The sequence below is a fragment of the Maniola jurtina genome, chromosome 5 (genome assembly GCF_905333055.1).
Source record: "Maniola jurtina chromosome 5, ilManJurt1.1, whole genome shotgun sequence".
In the NCBI taxonomy this organism is placed as follows: domain Eukaryota; kingdom Metazoa; phylum Arthropoda; class Insecta; order Lepidoptera; family Nymphalidae; genus Maniola; species Maniola jurtina.
Genome location: NC_060033.1, coordinates 8,348,087 through 8,372,437, shown reverse-complemented (window position 1 = coordinate 8,372,437; position 24,351 = coordinate 8,348,087). Strand labels below are relative to the sequence as shown.

Sequence of the window (24,351 nt, the reverse complement as noted above, 5' to 3'; positions counted from 1 at the left end):
CCGCCATACGAGTATGCGGTTAGCAAATGCTAATTCAGAGGAATGCCAAGTCTAGAAACATAGTCGGCATGACCGTTGTTTTGTTGCAAAACTGAAAATGTATTTAGACATCCAGGATCCAGAATGTATGTATCCAGGATTGAAACGTACAAAATACTAAATAACTATAAATGTCCCAACTTTGAAAGCATGTTTCTGAGAAGGAGCAATCTTAGCTTTAGGGGACATGACATGAAGCTACATGTCAATTATCAGTGTCAAATCCATTAAAAACACTTTCTGACCAACAGAGTCGGTCACATATGGAATAAATTGCCCAAGGATGTAGTTATGACAAGCTCTGTTAACCATTTCAAGAAAACATTAAACAAACATTCGGAAAACTCGAAGCACCTCTGATATAGACGAATCAGCGAAAGCTGCTTAGTCTATTATAAATAATAAGTAATGATAATAGTAATCTGGTAGCCACGATGCCAGTTCCCAGAGAGGAGCAGATTGCGTCCTCTTCTGTCATAAGTCCATGCCAGACGAAAAAGCTGACCATGACCTTGGAAATGAGGTGATACTTTTAAATAAACTTTAACATCCTGTTGACTTTTCCATCAAATGCATTGCTCTTAGCATACACGCATTTACATCAAAAATATATTGATTGATTGAAACTTACAATAACCGGAAATTTCTCCTGGAATGCATCGGTTTGGTCCAAGGCTCGACAAGAGAAGTCTGCCCATCAAGCACGAAAACGCGATGTCCATGCAACGTTGTTTGTGAGAGAATAAGCTGCAAAAGGCATGTAGATGGAAGAAAGGAGATTCTGATACCATCATCTCAAATCCTTCGCTTCATGCAGACCAATAATATGAGGGAAGGTGCAAAAACCTGCTATTCTTTAGAAAATACAGTCTTGAGAGCCGAAATAGTGGGTCACGTGGACGCAAGCCGCCACTGTTGGCGCAAACATACACCCGCACTCGCGTACTGCAGCGGGTGTCACTCACGCACGAAGTTCGCACGCTCATGTCAGTCACTGAACAAATCTACCTGATCAGTTGATCACTGGGCAAGCTCATATAAACCACAACGATATATGACAAGTATAGATTCATTAGGTTAGTTGTAAATAGTAAAAATATCATTATATAATTCAAACTATTTAACCCTTCTCATTTAGTGAAGACAGCCGTGCTCTATAGTGAGCTGGTGGTGCGTTTATCATGATAATGAATTTAGGTTAACTTATCCATTGAATTAGCGTGTAATGATAGAATTAAGTTTTCCAAATAAAAATAATAAATTGCTTTGTTGGCTTTCCTTTCATGTTATTTATAGGCACCTTTACTTGGTCAGAAGTATGGCCTCCTTTAGCTTGAGAGATGTGAATAACACATTGTTATAAACTTAATACTTGCTGCAATTAGCCAGCAGCAAGAGAGCGACAGCCAATTCAAGATGATTGCATTGCTCACTGTACACACTGTAGATGTCAATTTATGGCAATAGGACTGCGATGTTCGGATGACTCCCATTAAAAATATCGGGAGCTTGTAAAAAGCGGTATGCGGTACGCTTTATGAGATATAAGAATATATTTATATTTCTATGTGTAATTTCGGAGCTTTTACTCTTCCCAATTTGTTTGTAACGTGACGCAAGTGGCCTCTGAAATTTATATCAATATATTTGCATTCGGTATCGCTTAGAACCCATACCTTCGTTAATAATGTCATGCAAAAGACCGTAAAATTATTTACGTCGTGACTGAAACGAGAGCAGCTGTGCTCCTAGCAACGACTACCCTGCAAGGGCAAGTAGGCATGAACCATTACAAACAAATGCACGAGGTGTGCTGACCAGCCCGCGTAGTTCAACTGTGCCTACGAGGCGTAGCTAGATTTTTAATCGGCCAAAAACATTAGGTCCTGTAACCTGTAAAATTGAGTTGACCAAGACGAACCAAAGGAGGTTTCGAAGCAAAAACAGGTATAACGGAGCGTAAAACTTAGCATAAATATCGGTGGCGCCCAAGAGCGACTGATTGATATTCCACTGAGACAATAACAATGTCATGCACACTCCCGCGAGGAGTTGCTTACTTGGCTTTTACACTGCGCCTGCGAGGCGTAGTTAGCTTATTAAATGGCCCATGCACTCCCACGAGGAGGCATTTAATTTCTAAGCTGCACCTGCGAGGTGGATCTAGGTTTTTAAATGGCCTATGCACTCCCGCGAGGAGGCATTTCATTTCTAAGCTGCACCTGCGAGGTGGATCTAGGTTTTTAAATGGCCTATGCACTCCCGCGAGGAGGCATTTAATTTCTAAGCTGCACCTGCGAGGTGGATCTAGGTTTTTAAATGGCCTATGCACTCCCGCGAGGAGGCATTTAATTTCTAAGCTGCGCCTGCGAGGCGGAGCTAGATTCTTAAATGACCAAAAACACTGCCATGTATACTCCCACGAAGAGCCATTCTGTTTTCCAATAATTTTTAAGCTGCGCCTGCGAGGCGGAGCTAGATTCTTAAATGGCCAAAAACACTGCCATGTATACTCCCACGAAGAGCCACTCTGTTTTCCAAAAATACGCCTGCGTGGCGAAGGTAGATTTATAAAAGGTCTTTTAACATTTCTTTGAGCCTTACACTTTCTTCTCTTAGGTAACTCTAATACCGTTGTTCTGAATATAACCATGAATAGAATTCAAATTCAAAATGTTTTTATTCAATTAGACTTATGCCACTTCTTTTGAATCGTAAAAGGCATCTACCACGGGTTCAGTTCATGAAAGCCGGTCAAATTATCAACATATCGTGAGAGATAATATATATTTATCGTGGTAGGTGGGTAGGCACGAAAGTTTTACATCATTTAATAAGCTATAAAATTTGTTCACTTTCAATAGGCTCGATTAATCTGAAAACTGGTACCTGAACCTTTTCCTTTCAATGTAATCAATTATGTACTTTTAATCTGCAAGAATCTAAAAGTAAATGAAAACGGAAGCACCGGTACTACCGGATACCTTTTATATTAAATCATAAATAGCATTAGTTTTTTTAAACAATAAATATTTCAACATTTCTTTCCATAGAAATGATAGCATTTAAAAATACGAATGACGTGAATGTACACGACGTTGCGCGTCGCGCTGCACATTGTTCTTACCTACCCACAAGATTAAGTACTATGTACCTACATTACCAATTTGGTATTATGCTGGTTTCTATAGTTTTATTTTTATTGTATAGCTATAATTAATTAACTCAGTGCCAGGTAAAACCAACTGTGGTTTTTATGGCGCTGAATGTAACAAAAATTGCAAATGTTTCAAAAACTACCTACCTTATGAGGTAGTTTTTCGTTCACAATGAATTGTTGGAACTTATATAGGATTCATTGACGGTAGCTTAATAAAATCGATATTTGACTCATTCGATGTCAAACTATCTGTTGAATCATGTATTTAAATTAACAAACTACCTCTAAGATGACATTTTCATAAATAGCCAATGAATTTAGCTATGCAGTAAAATTTTGCTTAAGAAATAAAAGTATTTCTATACTCAAACATTTATAAGAATTAAATAAATTGAAAAACTCACGTGATCTGGTTTACAACCTCCATGAAATATTGTTAAGTAATTATACTCTTGCATGAGTATTATAATACTTTATCCAATGCAGGTAATTTTTTCTCCAGAGTGCTGCATTTTAGCAAGCACAACCGTTCTCGGCGGGAAACAAAACGCCAATGAATAAAATAACGCGGCCACTTTGGGCCACGCTTCGCACTGCTAGGCGGTGGTGGTGAGAGAGAGGGACAGCGCTATATGATAGAGCGAGATAGATGCGTTAAGGCGGGACAAATGACGTCTATCTCATATATTTAAGCATCGAGTAAGGTACAGTCAAATTAATCCTGTGTTATTGTAAAATTTGGTTCTCTGCGCGAAAAGTATTTTAATTTTTAACCCCCGACCCAAAAAGAGGGGTGTTATAAGTTTGACGTGTGTATCTGTGTGTCTGTGTATCTGTGTATCTGTGTATCTGTCTGTGGCATCGTAGCGCCTAAACGAATGAACCGATTTTAATTTAGTTTTTTTTGTTTGAAAGGTGGCTTGATCGAGAGTGTTCTTAGCTATAATCTAAAAAAAATGGTTCAGCCGTTTAAGAGTTATCAGCTCTTTTCTAGTTTTCTTGTAGAAAAGAAGGTTAGATAACCGTTAGGTTCATAATATTATGTCAATTGACAAATGTCAAGCTGTCAAGATGGACGTTGCCTAAATACATAATTATTTATTTGAAAATGATATTTTGGAAAACTCAGATACTTTGGATCGTCGGGGGTGTTATAAATTTTTAATTTACACTTGTAACACATTGATTGACTAACCAAAGCATATAAACAAAGCCAACGTTTACCATCGTCAGATGTTAATAAGATTATTCAGGTCTGAAAAATTGGAAACATAACTGTTTATGTGATCAAACATGTTTAGAAAATTTAGTAAATCCATTAAAACTGGAGTGAGTTAGCATTTACAGACTGTTTATGATTAGGTATGTGTTTGGTAAACATTTTCTTATTTTCGTTGTAGATAATTTGGGTAGCTACAGATTTTTGCGAACGTTACTATCCAATATAATGCGTGGTATTATATTATATACGAGTACCTATGTATGATAAATGGATTCATAAGTATAAGTATTATATAGAAACAAAATAATATGTTGGGTAGTATATACTTGTATTTTCTATATTACAGTTGACATTTACAAAAAGAGGGCTCTCTCCGTCACTCGCTTCATACAAACGTAGTTCCAATTTCATTTGAATATTAAGCAACCTAATTCCATGAAATTTTGCAGACATATTTTAGAAACTAATATCTATGTCTGTGGTTTTCCAGATTTCTGTTAAAGTATTCGGTTTCAAAGTTACGCGGTCTTAAAAATTTACATACAAATCTTTGAGCCCCTGTAATTTTAAAACTACATATTTTTAGAAAAATCTAAAACACCACAGACAAAGATATTAGTTTCTAGAATATGTCTGCAAAATTTCATGGACTTTGTTTGCTTAATATTCAAATGAAATTGGAAATACGATTGTATGAAGCGAGTGACGTTGAGAGGCCTGTTAACCTTATTTCATTTCGGCGTTTATTTGTTCCTAGAGGTTTTTTCAATCAATTACCTATAATTCGCAATAAATTACAACGATGATCTCTATGTAAAAACTTATTAACCCAAGGACTATCCTAAATTGATAAGCAATATCTCTACATAGTAAATCGAAACAAATACAAAGTGCTTGAATATTATTGTCCTCGAATTCAAAACAACAATAGATCGACGACTGAAAGACTCTCCCCTTCTAACACTCTCTAAATCATCCACTATATTCAAACGCCACTTATTTCACAACAATTCAAATCAATCATATCTTTTGTCTAAAATATTACTCAAGCCTTATTGTTTTTAATTATACGATTCCATATGGCGTGTATACGATATCCCGTAAATTGTTGTCGTAAAATGGACACATCCGTCCCGGTCGGCGGTCGGCGACAGACTGACGGCATCAACACCCCCGGGAGACGCCCTATAGTGGTTGAAAATCCTGAATTATATTCCTATCTACGAAAAGGAACGCAAGAATTGTTTTCAGCGTTGAGGTTTGTCGGTATTATTAGTTGGGATTACAGCGCTCTTTTCTTCAAGAGCGTTTCAGTTTCAGGTTTTACCAGAAATTGTACCCTATTACAGATAATGATGTTTAGATTTTTATCGACTTTTGAGAAGAACTACTTGAGGTTTGTTACTTTAGCTAATTAAATTGCGACGTACTAGATGAGGCCGAGAATTGTCGCGCAGTTTCGTTCTACGAATATTCGTGGGAACTTTTTGACTTTTCGGGATAAAAACTAACCTATGTCCTTCCCCGGGATGCAAACTATCTCAAATGATATTTCATCAAAATCGACTAAACACATGGACTGTGAAAAGCTGGCAGACAGACAGACAAACATATGGTCGGTGATTTGTAAAAAAGAAAAGGCGTATCCGCCATGGTCCAAGCTCCCAGGACAGCTGTGTTTAAGTTTTAATTATTATTATTAGTGTCATATTAATCTTCGCCGTTTATAAAAATCGGCCACAAAATATGACATTAAAATTGTTTTGCTCAAAAAGCCATATTACCTATAGCAAAATGGCTTATTCGCCCTTTCTACAAACTAGTGACGATATACACTTTCGCATGTATAATTTATTAAGTACCTATTGATTATTGACAATCATAACATGTATTGTAGGAATCGACAATTTAACATTCTCAAGTAAAGACAAGATATATGTAATTGTTATAGTTGCTGATAAGAATGTTTAAACCCATAAGTAAGCGGATGCCCACAATACAAGTACAGTAATTTTTTGGGGTATTGCGATCAGTACAATATATTCATATGCACTGCTGAAGTGAACTTGAGTGAGGGAACTCTCTTTTGATCCTGAATCGACGATATGTCAAATGGTAACGTGAAATCAAAGAAAAATAGGCTACTTATTCATAAGCTACCTAGCGTCAAATATAGGAACCTTTGACGCCTACCAGTGATGTGGAGGCGTCGACGTTTTGTTACAAGATTGTTCCCTAACTGTCGTGAACAATGCTGCTGAGCTAGATAAGTCGTTAAATCGTCCGGTTTAATTAACAGCAGTCGGCTATGTCTAGAATGAGCTCGTCAGCAAAAGTCAGAATATGCTAATCTGAACAATAGCATTGGACCCTGCAACGTCTCAGTGGATCAGTCTTCGAATAACTTGCGATTGTTCTACAGAAATTAGTTTCCATTCGAACCAGAAGCAATTTATACTTGGTTAATATGCTTGGGTCTATTGATTGCTTTTGATTCTAGGGGTCTAATGATGCAACGTATTTGCAGTGCCGTTATTATACGACTGCTAAAAAAGGAGTAGGTATAGAACGTAGCATGTAACTGAGTTCATATTATGTGTATGTAAGTTTCTTTATTCGACTATTACTTCTAAATACTTACCTAAATAGGTTAAAAGGGGTTTTGGTAGAATCTTCACATCATCTCGAGTGTATGCCTATAAATGTTTTGAAGAGAAAAAAACAAAACGGCGGCTGTCTAGCACCTGTGTTAAATGTTTTACTTTTTATTTTGTTTTATGATGCACTCGATTTTTTTTAATCATAACTTACTTTGATTTACATAATTGGAGCTCAGTTGGCTTAAAAATAAATTCTAGTGCACTTTTAGGGCATCTTCAAATTTTGGCAAAGAAGTTGGCCTTAGTCAAGTTTCCAGGCTCCATAATATGGATTTGCGATACACGATCAGAAAACTGGTCATTAATTATTATTAATTGTGATTGGAATTGTGAGTACGTTGCTCAATAAAACACTTGTTTCAGTTAAATGTTTTATTGAGCAACATTTAAGTTAATACTATGAAGCCCGATAGCAACAATAATTTGTATGTATTTCTATGTCGGGCCAGATGTTCCCGTATTAAACTTCGGAACTATGCAATAATTCCAAAGCGTATGTTGACGGCCTTCTTTGACTGACTGCCTCGTAAATCGTAACCATGCAATAAACATGCAATGAATTAGAAATTTTAGAAATAAAATACTGACTTTTCTCGCAATTTAGCCCGCATGGACTTAGGCACTTTAAAGAGTCCGTTGGGATTCTTAGAATCATATTATAGCAGTGAGTCTATGTCATAAAGAGTACTAACAAGTAAAATCTCAAGTTTTAAGTGTATAGTACGCGACAGGTCGACATGGCAATCGGGGTATAAGGGGGGGGGGGACCTATCGTGAACATTGATATGTCAGTTAAAGGTGGGTTTGACTGAGATGGCTCGTAGGCTAGGGTGCGGGTTGCGATGGGGTTGCGAGAGGGTGACAGCGACGCGCGATACTGAATTCCTTTACACGAGTCGTTTCAGTGAAGCGTATAACGCTTACTGAGGCCTCATTTACACGAGAACTTTTATTACGTCCGTTATAAAAGCATCCAAATAGAATATTCCTAAGTTTAAAGTTTAAAAAAGCGCTGACGTGTGAACATATACTTGGGAATACATTTGGATGCTATTTTAACGGATGTTAAAAAAGCTCTCGTGTAAACGAGGCCTTACAGTTTGTCTTTTTATTTCTGTAGATAACATAGATTAGCACAACTATTCAATTATGTACATTAATAGCATTGAAAGGGCCGTGGATATGAGATCAGGTCTTTTCAATATGTTTGAATAGCGATAGATGATATTATAGCGTGAATTGACTACCAATGAAAGGTGGTTTTATATTGCCGATATGACAGAAAATTGGTTGAAATATTTTGTGTAGGAGGCAATTTACTTAACTGCTTTAATAAGCCTCTCATGCCTACATAAAGTATCAATACACGAATTGGTTCCATTAGTAGGTATGTGTTTATAAATCTATGCGTTTATATATTTTATACCAATATAAAATTTAAAAAATTGATATGTTCGTTTTATATGTACGTCACTAGCTTACGCCCGCGACTTCGTACACGTGGACTTTATGAATAAGTGATTTTATTGACTATGACTATGAAAGCTCAGTTAGTGATTTTTACTGTAGTCAAATAACTATTCACACTCGTACGTGATGTGACGAGGTACGCAGGTCAGTTGAATGACGTATTGACAGCTCACACCTAAATTGAATCCGAGCGAGAATATCGGGTATTACGTGATTTTTGGATTGTACGGTCTACTTGTAGTAGATCACTTTTATTTTCAAAATGTAAAAAAAAAACAAAAAAATGTGATATCATATAATATATCACATAATCATAACATCTAAATATGTACACGAAAAAAAGCTTTCTGACTGACTTATCTATCAACGCATTGCTCAAACTACTGGGCGGATCGGGTTGAAAGTTACGCAGATTTTTGAAAATTCAACCCCTAACGGGATAAAATAGGGGTTGGAAAATTGTGTAGCCCATACGGACTTTGCTTGCATAAGCTAGCACAAAATATTATAACCTCCGGTTGTGAGCTCAATTATTTCAAACATAAAAGTAAGTGCCTCAAAATCTAATAGGTTGATAGACAGTCTAGACTGAGCTTAATAGTCTACATTGGGCGGTAAAACAATGCCAATTTTTAACTCCCGACCCAAAACGAGAGGTGTTATAAGTTTGACGTGTGTATCTGTCTATCTGCCTGTGGCATCGTAGCTCCTAAACTAATGAACCGATTTTAATTGAGTTTTTTTTGTTTGAAAAGTGGCTTGATGGAGAGTGTTCTTAGCTATAATCTAAGAAAATCCGTTCAGCCGTTTGAAAGTAATCAGCTCTTTTCTAGTTACAATAACCTTCACATGCCTGAAGAACATCTTAGCAAGGATTGCGTCAAAGGGGAGCCACGATCCTCAAAATTGAGGATCCTCAAAACGACGCAGGAAGAAGAAGATTTATTTGCTTTTTGCTGTCCGTACTTAAATCGTTATATTCTCATGTCCCATGTGACCACTAAGCTAAGCTGATTCATGGCTGCATGCATGTGACAATCATACTCGTTCGTCGGACGGCTGACGTGACGCCGGCTCCAACCAAATTACGCACTCCCAGTGAATTTCGATAAGCCTCTTTTAGGTAGATACGAGTAGATACCTGATTTAGATCTAATTGTGGCAGTTTCACTATTCCATTCGAACGTGATGAATTGCATAGTTAATTGGCTCTACGTGCCTACGATATTTAGGCAAATAAACTAATGAATTTCAATTATTTTGTTAATATTCTTCCTAGAGGATGCCTGCGACTTCGTCCGCGTGGATTTAGGTTTTTAAAGATCCCATGGGAATTGTTTGATTTTCCGGGATAAAAAGTTGCCTATGTCAATAACAGGGACGCAAACTACCTCGGTACCTATACAAATCGGTTTGCGATTGGCGAATGGGTTTTTATGAATCCCGTAGGAACTCTTTAATTTTCTGGAATAAAAAGTAGCCTACGTCCGTCCCCGGGATACCACCTGTACCAAATTTCGTCAGAATCGAAACTGTTGGGCCGTGAAAAGGTAGCAGACAGACAGACAGACACACTTTCGCATTTATAATATTAGTATGGATAAGTTTTATGTTTTGTTACTTAAAGGACAACATCTAGAGAGGTCACGAGACACTAAGAGAGTTGTGTATGAAAGTTGTAAGGCATGATTTATTTACTGCCCGTGAAGGCGTAGGGCCGTGTCGCAGCTGAACAATATTGATGTCAAAAATACATTAGAGTCCTGATAGAGTACGGGCGTGGTATTTCATAGCATACGAATAATAATCCTGGTACCTGTCATATTTTGAAGTGCGCTTGTAAAAGCGTAAACCCCACGCCAATTTCTATGTAGGTAGTCTGCATCAGTAGATATATATATGTGAAATACACAAACATACGAATTGTTTCCACTTTTTAAAATACAATAATTGTATGAGATTTGCCTATCTAGAGTTTAATAATAATCTCTTTGACGTATGGTTACTAAAAGTTTGAAAGGCAATTAAATAAATCGACACTTGGCGAAGTGATAGAAAGTGCATCGTTTGAAAACATGTACTGTACTCGTTGTCACACTAATATTATAAAAGAGAAAGTTTGTATGTGTGTGTGTGTGTGTGTGTGTGTATGTTTGTTACTCCTTCACGCAAAAAAATACTGGACGGATTAGGCTGGAGATAGATTATACCCTGGATTAGCACATAGGCTACTTTTTATCCCGGAAAATGAAAGAGTTCCCACGGGAATTTAATCAAATAATTCTTTATCGATGCGTTATATCACAATAATCGTGCCGTCGTCGTCACGTTATTAACGTAGGCAAGTAGGTACAGAGTAGGAATTGCAATCCAGCGGCATTTTCAATCCAGCTGGATTTTTGCTGGATCGAAGCAAATCCAGCTGGATCCAGCGCGGATCCAGCATTTATAGATTTTTCAAAGAAATGCAATATTTTTTTATGTATTTACTATAGAAACTTTAATAACTAACTACTTTTATTTATTTGTCGTTAATATGAGCTTTTTACCCATAAAAAAAGCATTTTAAATGAACTTTTAAAAACTTTTTTTGAATGAAATTAGGTAAGTATGTATTTAATCAATCGAAGTATGGTAATATTCGTTATTATCTTTACACTTTTGCCATTTTAAAGGTAGGAATTCCATTGCTGAAAAAATTGTGAGAGCGAGAATCAATAAAATCTTTGAAGATAATAGAATCTTTGGACTGAATCGAAATAGAATTTTTGTCCTTGCAAGAAATGGTGGGTGTTTCCAACCACAGCTCCTTAATTTAACGACCGTCTGTCGTGAAATATGAGGTCTAACGTTATGCTGAAGCAGCAGTGAGCTAGAGCAATTGACCAGTCTCAGTTGTTTAACGTTAACGTTATTGTGACGGTTTTGAGTAGGGGTGGCGCTCCAAAATCGATGGTTTTGAGTAATGTAAACGCAGCACCCATAGCGTGTTTGTTGGTTTATTATGCTTTACTCAACTCATGCGGTACCTACCCATTTATCGAGCTTTTTCACTTTACCAATTCGTTTTTAGTGAATTAAACTCGTCTTATCATTTACAAGTGTTTAGTGTACCACTAACTCTGTCGTGGTTTGCGATGAATCCGCTTCGACCATCAACTTTAATTCTTCACTGTCAACTAGGATCTCCGGCTGTCCACGGAGTTTATATTGTAGGTCAAAATAATTTCCAGAACGAAAACGTTGGACCCAAAAATGTACCGTGCTTTCTTTTAAAGTTATAGCTTGCTTTATACACAACATTAATCTGAAATAGCTTTTAATTTAAGTACCTATTTCCCCACTAAAATTTTAATAGAAGTTGAAGTTATAATATAATTTCAGATTTGAGAAGCCAATCAATTACATGTTACAGTTTTTTTTACTTTTCTGAAATACATTGGATGATTTTTGCGTAAAAAGAAAGTTAGTTACTTGTTTTTAGCTGATTGCGGATCCGCACCGCTGGATCTAGCGTCAGATGCTGGATCCAGCAAGCCCTAAAAACGTGCTGGATCCAGCTGGATTGCTGGATTGCGGATCAAGCATTGCAATCCCTAGTACAGAGTATAGTTGTATCTAATACGTATAAATCAGCCTTATATTTAAATATGGTATTTTATTGCCAGATAGTAAGCATCGATAGGGTTTAGGTGGCATTTCGCTCGCCTTGAAGATGCCTATTCAATCGTGCTTTAAAGGTTTTGAAGTTCAAAGTGAAGGGAAACATGAACGCCGGAAGGGCGTTCCACACCGGTTATCGGAAACGAGGCTGAAAAACGTTTCATGCGAGGTGTTTGAACTGTGACCACATAATGGTGCTCTTTCTAACAGCTTGTCACATAATCATGGTTTGCATCTTTTTTATTAAATATTTTTTCCTACCTAGTTAAACCTAGTTTCTCCTGTCACCAAAGGTTGTCTGATGGCTCTGAGCAATCGAAAATACCAAAAAATCAGCCTAATAATGTACGATATAATTATTTCATATTAGGTAATATGAAATGATTCGGATTTTAGTTAAAAACCTTCATGTTTATCTAGTGTTTCTATAAATATACATATGACAATGAGGTTAATTGAAACTGCTAAGGTGAAGTTAGTATAGAGCTAGTATAGATATAGAAATCGAAATGTCACTGTACTGAACGTAGGCGTTGTTGAAGCCTCGGGGCGACCCCGACTATAATTTAATTAAGTAATTCGATAACTTTTTACTGCTTTTATATAAAATGTCTTACAACTTTGATAGAAATTTTTCGCAACTAAAAAGTCAGATTCCGAAAGAAAAATAAGAGTGAGATAACATTTCGACGTCTGAAAAATTTGCAACTCTAATTACAATGACAAATTAGTTTACTTTGCAACTGCAACTGACGTCAGCAGTTTAACTTTGCAGTTTTAACGAATTGCACGAGTTACATATTTTTAGTGTGAGTTACATATACTTACTTAATGTAACAAATATAACTCTTTTTACTATGTTACTTTGAAACAGCTATTTAGCATTTTATTTTGTCAGATTATTAAATCTATAATTAAATTGATTTATAAATGAACTATTTCTGGAACAACTACGATGTTTGACGGGTGAAGAATGAAACAATTTTACATATAATATCTAACATAATAACATCAAAAAAATCTTAACAATGGCAATAACTCTGTAGAAAGAAATTATAAATTCATAAATTCAGCATTTAAATTCGGCTGCTCATTTCTTTCATTCAAGCTCCATCTGTTAGAGAAATGAAACAACACAAAAATATTTGGTTCTTAAAATTTTAAACATGCGACTTCTGAAAGAACCTGTCTGAACCTGAAAAAGTTTGAAACATGATTTAGCTATGTCCTAACAGATGGCACTAGTGATACTATGTAAAGTTTTCTGAGTTTTCCGTGGTAGCACTGCTGTAGCTGTAGTAGAATCAAGTGCAATATTTTCACGTTAGATGGCGCCACAGCTGCGTAACCTCGTAACCTTGGATGAAGGATTATACTCGTAACGGAGAACCATTTTTTATTCAAAATCAAAATTAGAAAACTTTTTATATAAAGTATATAAAAAGAAAGAAAGAAGAAGATAGAAAGAAAGAAAGTAAAGATAATATTTATCTAATTAAGAGTAATACATTTTTGTGAGGTCATGTTTAAGTGGATTTTTACCACTTACCTAATTTTTAAAACTAAGTCTAAGTCTAATTTTGCACGTTTATGTTTAGAAGAGGCCATTGTCAAAAAACAAATAGTCGAGTCTATCTCTAAGACTTTGAGTCCTGAATATATAAGTACCTACCCACTATGAGCACCCTCAGAAATATCAAGTAAACATTTCGTTGAAGTATGCAATTTTTTTTTTTAAACTTTCCCAAACTTTTTGAACAATTTTCTCAGTTGAATTGATAAAACTTTTGTTAGTAGCAGGAACTTATGAAGAAAGAAAATAAAGAGCAATCGTAAAAAAGACAAATTACTGGGTGTATACGAGTACATTTTGACCATAGATTAGATATTTATTATTTACACCGGTTTGACAATTTTTCTTTAAAAAAAAATTGGTGGACAATGTAGAAATTTAGTTTTTAAACAGATATTATGTTCTTCAAGAACAAGTTTATTGCTTAAATTAAAACAACCAACGTAATAGGGCAAAATCTATGTGTATATTATGTAAACTAGAGAAAACGTAGTAGTAGCGTAGCACTGCTACGAGAGTGCTACGAGAGTCGAATTATGCCTAGTGTACGATATTATTATCACACAAGCAACTGGGGATTGCAATTTTATTTATTAGTAGCTACCTGCTAATTAATTAGTATCTCTAATATAAAATCGCAATTCATGTTTGTTCGTGAATTTAGGTACTTATAGCCCACCACCATTACATCATGTTATAAATGAACCTTTCATGAAGAAGGTTTATAACCTAAGAGTAAATATATGATCGGCTCTTGCTGGCTTCTCTCAGTGGAATCTGTTTTCCAAATCGATGGTAGAGTATGTTATAATAGCCATAAAGTAGCCTATGTAAAAAAAACTAATTTTGATTTAACCCATTCACATTTAGTCTACCTGTGCAAACCCCGGGTATAGGCAATCTATTTGATTTTTATTTCATGCCTAAAACAATAGAATTTTTATAAGGTAAGTATTACTTTATTTAATTTTGGGACGAAAGTAATAAGTTTTAAGGAGTTTTTAATAACAAAACTTAAATTAAGTAAAAACATACAAATTATTTGATATTACCAAACAGATTTAAAGGACATTTTATTACCAAATACAGTTGCTTCGCGTACCTAATTGATGATCGTTAATTAATTTTCAATGAATATTCATCGGTTATTATCGTTGAGGCAAAGCGATCAATCATTTGGGCAATGTTAAAAGTATATGATGTAAATTATGAGTGTGCCGTGTCCGTGTCTCCTCCCGGCGAAAATGTATTATTGTAAGTTGTTCGGTTGCGACAAGTTATAAATTACAGCACATTTAATTGTTATTTTAATTGAAAATTGTTTTCAATATTAGACTCAAGGTAAATCACGGTAAAGTTGAAATAACGCGAAGAATCTTTGCTGTAGCCAAGACACCGCTCCAAAATAACTCTTCTATACGTAATAATATTCGGCAATAAGTTAAATTATTTTTTACAATTTAATATTTTGGTTATTGAAGTCGGTTTTTAACAGAATAGGTAAATAAAATAAGAATAGTTAATGACACGCGGACAAAGTCTCGAGATAAAGTTTGTCTATGAATAGACAAATAAAATATAATAATTATTTAGTCCAAGCTATCTGAACGTGTCACAACTCAACGTCAAACATCTCAGATATTAATGTACTGTACATTGGACGTAATGGAAAAACTTAAATCGACTTCGATACCAGTTTTGTAATGTTCAATACCATTTACTTGGAATGTACATCGTACACCTGCGAGATTTCAAACGTGAAAGGTCTTTTTTTACTGGGATTAAGTAGTGTTCTTATCACACTAATATTATAAAAGCGAAAGTTTGTGTGTATGTGTGTGTGTGTATGTTTGTTACTCCTTCATGCAAAATCTACGGCTGAAATTTGGAATGGAGACAGATAATATCCTGGATTAGCACATAGGTTACTTCATATCCCGGAAAATAAAAAAGTTTCCACGGGATTCCGAAAATCCTAAATTCACGCGGGCGAAGTTGCGGGATTCGGCTAGTTACTAATATTGTAGCAAAACCATGAAAATAATTTCTTAAAAATAATGTAACAGAAAGCATACAAAATTATTGAATTATTGAGTTTGTATACCTACACATAGCTTTCCTTTATTTCATCACTAGCTGATGTCCGCGACTTCAGTTGGGTGGATTTAGGGTTTTTAAAAGCCCGTGGGATAAAAAGTAGCTAAAAACCACTTCGATTCGTTACTCTGTTGCAGCATAGTAATTTAGATTGAAGGTCAAATCAACAAACAAAAACATGGTCACATTTATAACATGGGAACCGATTATCTCACTACAGAAAATAAATGTGAAAGATTAGATATGATGCAAAGACTACTTTCTTTGTAAACATTACATGGAAAGATACGGTGTCCTGTGCGATTTGTATGCTCCTTTTCTATTTCGTACTTTCGTAACATTGAATTGGACCAAATGTCAGGATACCGACTGCAATAAAAGCTCTCGAGAGATAAAACTTTGGTCGTTTTGATACGGTTACATAGGTTCTGGTATTCGTAAATGAGATAGGTACATGTTCTTTCAAACCAAGTTTTCTGCATTTTGTAAATGAAATCTATTAGGTACTTACCTATTGACGAAAATTCTTAGAAAGACAAAGTATTTAAAAAAATATGTATCAATCACATTGAACTCAATGATTCTACATCAAATTTTCTTTGTATTTTGTAGAATACAAAATAGCTTTATACTGAAATTGATTTAAACTGCCTGCGGCCAGATCTTTTCACCAGAATGAGCAACAATGCTCCGCTTTGAACTGATTGATCAAAAAGAAAACTGTATTAATCCCGATTTTATAAGTCAATGTTTGCAGCTGTCTTATTTTCACAAACATAAGTTTTCTCTCAGTTTTAGTATCACAAGCACTTTTTATTTATGATTCTCAAATGACAAATGAATGTTCTGACTTCTCAAAGTAAAACAAAAAGAGGGAAAGTAATATGCTATACAGCTACATTCGTATAAGGTAATGGAATGCTATCAAATCTTCATAGAAAGTCTTCATTTCCCTAAGCGACTCTTGTGGGTTCCGCAAAAAAGGTTTTCTCACTTGAAGTTTTAAGCCAGAGTGGTATTCTGTAAGGCTTGTATTGTTTCTTTTTCGTCATGCCTGCGTTGCAAAGACAAAAGGTAAATCACTCAAACCTTTATAATGATGTACTTTACCTACGACTTCGTTTGTATTGAACTTCTAATCACCTGCAGAACAAATATACTTCACCGCCGTAAAAAGTAATTTACGACTACAACAATCTGCTGAGGTAACGTGCGCTCGAAGAATTCCAAGGCACGTCCAAAGACTACAATAACCGAGACGTGCGGACCACTGAGTTTGGTGTAGACTCCCAATGATGTCACACAAAGTAAACAAAAATAAATAAGGTATTAAAACAAATAAATTGTTAAAGTTAAAACCAAAGCAAAACTAGTAAACATAAAATTACATTTTTAAGCCAAACGAAAGGTTTTTCAAGAGTAAAAGAATACCTACATGTGATGTCATCAAATTTACGCAGTGGAATGAAAATTCACTCCACACTAGGTATGAGACTAAAAATTCCAAGCTTTTTGCAATCCACGAGAGTCACTTAAGAAAATGAGGTCTGTCTAACTCTAGTATGAAAATGGAGATACAACAACACCTTTTACAATATCTACCTAGGTAAGCGTGATTTTCATTCGTTTTATGGTTTTTGCCCACAGCTTCACCTGCGTAAACGGGTCAACTTTTTTACATAGGTACAATTTCTTTTCTTCTTATCTTTTGGAAATGTTAAATCACTTTTTATTTATTTATTTATATTCGACCTAACGATAAGTGATAAGTATGTTATAAGGTCAGCCACTTACTAACTTCCTTGCTGATTAGTATGTCTAACTAAAAACAAGAAGCTTGCTTAATATTTTCGTTCCTTTTTAAAAGAACTTTTTTCGATAGTTTTCAAAATACTTAATCTGATGGAACAAAATTTCGATAAATATATAACTTTTAGTAAAACTATAAAATCGCCGTACATCACACGTTTTATTACCAGTAGATCCTCCCAGTACATTTTTATCTACAACCGCAATGCGGTGCGTATCAAATTCGTTTAAAGTTAGGTATAAGTTTCAATACTTTCCAGTCTTTACTTTGGATCTGGATAGTTCCATCATAATAAGTAGGTAATTCACTGTAAATAAAGTTTTTTGTCACGACCAAATAGATTTAAAAAACAAGCACATTTTTTGAAACAAAAGCGTATTCCATTTTTTAAGCGAAATGTGACCCTAAACGAGAAAGTTAATATACTTACTGTACACGTTGTAAATAGATACATTATTATCTTTAGTTGGTGCTTACTGCCTTTAAAGATACACAGAAATTCACCACATGTTTGGGGAAATTCATATTGGTTTTCCGTAATTAATCAGGTTTTATATGCAGGCAGTAACATTCTGTGTTGGTCTATAAATAAACATTATAGTGTACTAATATAAAATAGTTTGTCTATCATTAAAAACAAAAAATAATAATGGTCATACATTTTCACGTTTCAATTAATAAAATCATTAGCATTGACAGTCAATAATCATAGGATATATTTTAAAAAAAACATCTGATTTTAAATATTCCGCTTTGTCTGTCGAATAAAATAGTACAACAAAAAAATAAAAGTTCAAATAAATATAATATTGGTTAAGGAAAAATATATCTCACTGGTGAAGGAATACAGAGACATGTTTTATCAGAAAACGCCCGCAGGGAGACGCAAAGGAAACTCATTAGGTGAACAAGCAGGCAGCTTTGTCATATATATGAACATGTTTAGATACAAAGACTGGAAAAAATAAACCCTCTAAACAAGAATGAAGGAGCTGAGTCCAGTTAAAAAAACAAAGCCCTTTTCTCTATCAACTGTACATCAATCGTCGCGTTGCTCTTGGTTGAAGTCAAGGAAATCTACGTGTGTTATATAAAATAGACTATTATTTAAAATTATTTATTTGTTTGCAATAGGTATTTATCTCATCTATATCCATAATGTTAGTAGAATAATATTTATGAGTAGTAAAACTAACAAAGAAGTGCGTCGAAGTGCCTGTTCCAGGTAAGCCCGCTTCCATCTTAGTTCTCGTTTATCATCACTTACCATCAGGTGAGATTGCAGCCGAGGGCTAACTTGTGTCTGAATAAAAAAAAAGAAAATCGTGGGGTAGATTAAAGAAGGGGTGATGTCTTATCCTATTAAAGGTTGTCTGGTCGCGATTGTTCGTGACTCGAACGTAACCTGCCATCTCTATAAAATCGTGAGCTGATAGTATCTTATTGAACATTTTTGGTTTGAGCTTTACAAAGAGTTGACAGGTCACGACTGAGTCACGTAAGACTACACAATACGGGAATTTCTCTCGTATCACCCTATCTTTTTACCAGAATACGGCAAAGCCAAAAGGAAGGATTATGTATGTATTTATGTGTGTTCCACCGTAGTGCCTAAACTACTGAGCCGATTTTGATGAACGAGATGTCAATCGATTCGTTATTATAGTCCGGGTGTCATAGGCTATATTTTATACAAAAAAAAATCGATCTGACGGATGTCACAGCCAAAAATGTAAGGGTCCCAAAATTTATTTGTGCTATCGTATCGAGTGGGATGTGAAAGAGGAAATCAATCTGAGTTCATAAATAAAATATATGTAGTATGTATACATATACTATATAGTAGTAGTATATTTAAATGCACCAAGCGACAGAAAAAACGATTTTACAATATGTATCGCTATAGCTATCGGCAGTTCGCGGGTAGTAGTCGGGTTCTAGTGCTGATTAACTTTATCTTGTTTGTTACAAGTAAAATTAAAAAAGCTGTACAAATCTTGCTTTTAAAAAACTAAATTTCTGTGACAATACCCACGAGACTCCTGATTGTAATAAAGTTAGATAGATGTAAATGGTAACTTTCTTGAGAACTGCAACACGATATTTCCGAGTTACTCCCAGAGGAAATCCCACCTCGTCGAGTTTTATATTATTATTTTGTGAAGCTTTTTTGACACGTTAACATATTGTGATAGTAGAGGTGATATAATAATATTCAAATATTCACATTTCACAACATAGACACATTAACATCATCCATACAAAACATTATAATGTGGTACATTACGCTTTATCAATCCCGTAAGTATAGGTTAGGTTTCCTAACCTATTCTTACGGGACTCAGTTGATTGTGCTACATAATTACTAATTGACTTTGAGCAAAGTGGGTAAAGCAAGCGAGGATGGGTGATCGACTTTGGATGTTTGGTATGACTTACTTAGACATAACGTGAACAATAATCATACTTTTATCGAGTTTTAGAACAAATCTGGGAAGCCATAATATTATTGACCTAAGAAAAAACCCTCAAAGCAGACAACGATTCAGCAAAGAGGAATAAGGCGCAGAGAGATAGGAGAGTCTGAAGATACTATAAAAAAATAAAAGCGTAAAAGCGGTAGAGATATAAAACCCTGTGAAGGAAATTTAATAATGCTTCATATTGAAAATTAACATAAATCAAGCTGTAAGCTGTAACCTAACGAGGCTGTAACTGCTGCGTAAAATGTAATTGATACGACCCGCAATGCGGATTTCAATATAAATCTTGTAAGTATTGTACCTATAATTATAAATATTGTACTTGTAGATATTATACTATGTAAATTATAATTTATATCCATATACATAGACATTATGAATAGAAGGTATATCGGTTTGTCATTTACCTTTTCACGGTGAATCCATTTGACTGGTTTTGACCTTTGATACAGAGACAGTTTGCTGTTCTGTTTGTTGTTTGATAGTGATGTTCACTTTTTGTCTCACATTTTTATATTTTTTATTGCGTGACATGCTTACACTTAACGACAATCATGCTAAAAAAGCAGTGATGAGTAGAGGTTGGAGCGTGCTTGCTTAGAAGATGCCTATTCACTCTTGCTTATTTAGGTATTTAGGTTATACGATGCAGGAAACACAGACGCCGGAAGAGCATTCCACACTTTAGCAGTTCGTATCAGGAATGAGCGCTATACTAGATTTCATATGAATCGGTTAAACGGATGGGCTTTTAAGAATTTCGTGGGATTTTTTTGATTTTCCGGGATAAAAAGTATGTCCTTCCCAGGATGTAAGCTAACATTTATAATATTAGTATAGATAGAATACCGATAGGCGGCGGCATTATGTCAGTGCTGTGTAATTGTGCAATTTCACCTGCGTAAGTCTCTAATTATTTTGTGAAAAAACTAGCAGATTTTTTTTACTATTACGAGCACAGCACAATTTACATTTTTTTTACTATTACGATCATAGACATCGTAGCAGTGGAAAATGCGTTTCAGAAATCAAAGTACCTATCAGAATTTATACTGTCATAATATGGCAATCTCTGAAAATTTAACATGCTCGTTTTAATTAATGTTATAATGAGAACCGTATTGTCTCCAATAAAGTATAGGTATAATGAATATTTATTATGTTTGAACATTAACGCTTTAACAAATTTAACAAGAGAAAGGCTGTTTTATAAGTTCCAATTAAAATACTCCAACATTTCATCTCATGGTTTTAAAAATATAATAATACTAAATGTAATACTAAATGTTTGGGTGTAAAGGATAAAAAATATTTATTATTGACGTAAAAATACCATGACGTTTTAGTTATTTTAAATAGCCCCCAACCCCAACTTTGTTTAGTTAAACTTTTTTTGAAATTTAATATTCAAGAGCGTATCGGAATTAGCTCATAAAATTTTGTGTTAAACTTATGGTTTCTTATTGCCTATATGTTTTTATATATTATTGGTTTTATTTGGCATACATTTTATATAAAATATTTCGTGCTTCAATAAACCGAAGTGCATGCACGTGGCTCGCGCTCATTTCGGTTTGTTCGTTCGAACTAATGGGTCAGCCATTAACAATTCGCGGCTCGTACTGATACGAGTAGTAAGTACTAAGTACCTACGTCGAAACTCGTACGAAATCCGTGTTGTGTGCAATAAAAGGCATCCGTATATGAACGTACAAAACGAGCTTATCCATACTTATATCCATACTTACTAATAATATAAATGCGAAAGTGTGTCTGTCTGTCTGTCTGTCTGCTACCTTTTCACGGCTCAACAGTTTCACCGATTTTGACGAAATTTGGTACAGAGTTAGCTTATATCCCAGGGATGGACATAGGCTTTTTACTTTTAACCCCGGAAAATCAAAGAGTTCCCACGGGATTCCTAAATACCCATCCGCTTAACCGATTTGCGTGAAATTTGGAACCGAGGTAGCTTGCGTCCCTGCAATTGACATAGGCAACTTTTTATCCTGGAATATCAAACAGTTCCCACGGGATCTTTAAAAACCTAAATCCACGCGGACGAAGTCGCGGGCATCCTCTAGTAAGCGTATAAAAGTAAAAAATGCCAATTTGAAACCGTTCTTAAATGCCTTTAAAATATTCATAGGTGTTTACATTTTATTCATTTCTGTTTTTAAACGTAGACGAACTTAAAGTTTTGCCAATAATTTAAAGTACTCTCTTAGCCACGGTGAAAATTAACGTAGAAAACAGAAAACTAGGACAATCTTTTTCTAGTTTTCCTCTGGCTCCTGGCCAAAGTCAAAGTTTAAAGTTTAGAACTAAGCCAAGTGTAATTTACGCTTTTCCTTGCATTTAACTAGCTAAAGTACACTACAGATTTGATTACTTCACAAAGTGTGTAAATTTTTCTTTTTACGGTGGAATAAGATACTATATCTTCTATGTCTATATCTACTATCTATATCTACTATGTGTAAGATTAAAGCTTCTATACTTTTGTAAGTTAAACAGTGTTGTAACAATTGTTTGTGTTTTATATGTTAGTAAAAAAATCAGCACTTGTGTAATTTAAAACCGTTTAAGAGGGGACTGACTCTATTGGCCCTTTCTCCATACAAACGCATTTTTTCTGAAAAATCTAGTTCTAATTTATACAATATTATTTCCTTTTCTAAAAGCTAATTACTAAAACAAATATGACAATCCAAAAACCCGAAAAAATCTCTTTTTTACCGCCATGTTTGACAAATTTCAATAATTTTTAACAAATAAATAATATAAGAGGATAGATACACTTTTCCTGTAAATTTTTTATAAGAATTTTTGCGATCGGTCCAGTTTTAAAGAACAGCGGTTTGAATAACTAAAACTAAATTTTGATACTTACTATACCAAAATATTCAGTATTAAAAATCTTGCAAAAAATATGTTTTTTTTAAATTTTAATTTTTATATATATTACTTATAATTATATTTATATACCTAGGCGTTCTTGACACGAGTTTGTACAAGACAAGGTTTTGAAAGTAGAGACACCTGGTAGCTGTTTTATATTCAAACCACGACAAAATTTGCATAAAGAGAGGCGGAAAGTACCCGCTTCTTTTGCGCTGGTTTTTATTTAGTTACCTCAAATGTATTGTTGGCATATTTTTTTTTCATTTATTATCTACCTAGGACAAAAGTGCTAGAAAAATGAGTGTTTGATTTGTATTAGGATGAAAAATACAACCGTTTGTCGTTTGTATTTTTCATCCTAACGCAAATCAAACACTCTTTTTTCTAGCTTTCTTAAAATAACCTGTCATAAAATATACCATCCGTTGCAACCAAGTTGGAACCCATTCAATTTAGAATGAATCATTTTTAATTTAAAAAGCATTTTAATGAGTAAAGCCCATCCTTTGAGTTCAACAAAATAGACCTATGTGAATAAAAGAACAAACCAAAATCCGATTCGATTTGTATGTAAAGCTTTTGATGTACGGGTAACTTATATGATTTATTTAAAAGGGTGTGCCGGGTCTGATCTCATCACTCTGGCTTACCCGGATAAAAAGTTTCCATGTCAATCCGTAAAGTTGAAGGAAAGTTTGCATTTGGCAGAGCCTTCGAAGCGTGTTGAAGTTTGATGTTGTTACAAACTATAATGCTCATCAATATAGACTGGATGATATAAAGTATCGTTAGGAACAGTTTTTATGTAGCTGTTATAGTTAGTCTGTTTAGTTTTCACGGCCTATCCATTGTGCCCGTGAACTTAGCAGAGCATATGCCAGCAGATCAAAAATAAAAAGGAGTTCCCTTCGCATGCAGAAGAGTTCTATAGTTCCTGATACTTATTAAAGATAGTTCTGGCGTTTTTACTAAAAAAATCGCAGTTGAAATAATGCTCTGCTAACTTCCGGTAGCAGATCATTTTCGAGCAAAGTGAAAAAAAAAGAGTTCTCTGTACGCACATATCTCAGTTCTATAGTTCCTCATACTTTATAATGATAGTTCTGGCATATAAACCTAAAAAAAGTCAAATGAAAAAATCAATAAATTTTCAAATTAGCTCATTAACTAAGCTATTAAATAAAGCTATTAATTAGCCCAGAACTCACAAAAAAGTCCCAGCAGAGCATAGAAGAATAGTTATAAACAATAAATTTTCAAACTTCACACC

At 34.7% G+C, this 24,351-nt stretch overlaps 1 protein-coding gene across 5 annotated transcripts in view; it reads right to left on the bottom strand.

Annotated features, from left to right (window-relative positions):
• The window catches only part of LOC123865628 (inactive dipeptidyl peptidase 10), a 268,820-nt gene that overhangs the window by 106,089 nt on the left and 138,380 nt on the right, over positions 1-24,351 (bottom strand). Inside the window, exon 1 of one of the 5 annotated variants that reach the window (XM_045906780.1) lies at positions 5,467-5,558. The exons of the other annotated variants lie outside the window; for them this stretch is intronic. The gene's annotated coding sequence lies outside the window, so the exon portion shown is untranslated. Of the gene's footprint in view, positions 1-5,466; positions 5,559-24,351 lie in introns of those variants that run through there. 5 annotated transcript variants of the gene reach the window in all.